A 1,359-nucleotide genomic window follows, 5' to 3' on the forward strand; every position below is an offset into this window, starting at 1 on the left:
ATAGCATTGCTTACATCACATGACTCTTGGACTAAAAGCAGAGAATACCAGAAAGATGTTTACCTGAGCTTTATTGACTTCACAAAGGTTTTTGATTGTGTGGATCATGATAAGTTACGGACAACATTGCAGAGAATGAGTACAGTGGAACACTTAATTGTGCTCATAAGGAACTTGTACATAGACCAAGAGACAGTCATTCAAACAGAATGGTTTAAAATTAGGAAAGATGTGCACCAGGGTTGTATTCTTTTACCATCCTTATTCAACCCGTATGCTGAGTAAAGAATCCAAGAAGCTGGATTATATGAAGAAGAGCATGGCTTCAACTTGGAAAATGACATTTTAACAAACTGTGATATACACAAGATACAACATTGTTTGTTGATAGTGAAGAGAACTTAAAATACTTACTTAAGAAGATCAAAGACCACAGGCTTTGGTATGGATTGCATCTCAATTTAAAGAAAACAAAAACCCTCACCACTGGAACAACAAATTACATCCATATAAAAGGAGAAAAGATTGAAGTTGTCAAATGCTTCGTTTTTCTTGAATCAGCTATCAATACTCATGGAAGCAGCAGCCAAGAAATCACAGGACATATTGCATTAGGAAAACATGCTTTATGCACAAGTTATGCAAAATATCTTTAAAGTGTGGAAGAGCAAAGATATCAGTTTGAGGACTAAGGTGCATCTGACCTAAGCCATGGCATTTTCAATAGTCTCATACATATGTGAAAGTTGGACAGTGTATATTGACAACGGTAGAAGAACAGATGCATTTGAGTTATGGTGTTGGAGAAGCGGATTAAAAGTACCATGGACTGCCAGGAGAACAAATCAATCTGTGTTGGAAGAAGTAGAATGCTCCTTAGAAGTCAGGATGGCCAGACTTCCACTCTCACCATACTTCTGATGTATTAAATGGAGGGACCATTCCCTTGAAAAACACATTGTGTTTGGTAAACTGGAGGATCAGCCAAAAAAGAGGAAGACCCCAATGAGATAGATTAGCACAGTGGCAACAGCAGTGGGTTTAAGTGTGGTAGCGATTGTGAGATTACCATAAGACTGGGCAATGTTTTGTTTTGTTGTGCATAAAATTGCTGAGTTGGTACTGACTTGAATGCATCTAATGATGAACATAGAAAACTTTGGAAATTAACTATAGGGAAAATCTAGGATCTATACTTTATGCTTCATATTTAAATGATCAACAGGAATTTTTAATGTAGGCTTATGTTCAGAAGGCTCAATTTTAACAGCAAATTCAATAGTTAAAGAAATAAAGTTGATACATATATTATGATAAAGTGAATGTATTACTTTAGAACACTCTATGTATTCCACACTC

This window comes from Chrysochloris asiatica, unplaced genomic scaffold (assembly GCF_000296735.1).
Source record: "Chrysochloris asiatica unplaced genomic scaffold, ChrAsi1.0 scaffold00044, whole genome shotgun sequence".
NCBI classification, from domain to species: Eukaryota; Metazoa; Chordata; class Mammalia; order Afrosoricida; family Chrysochloridae; genus Chrysochloris; species Chrysochloris asiatica.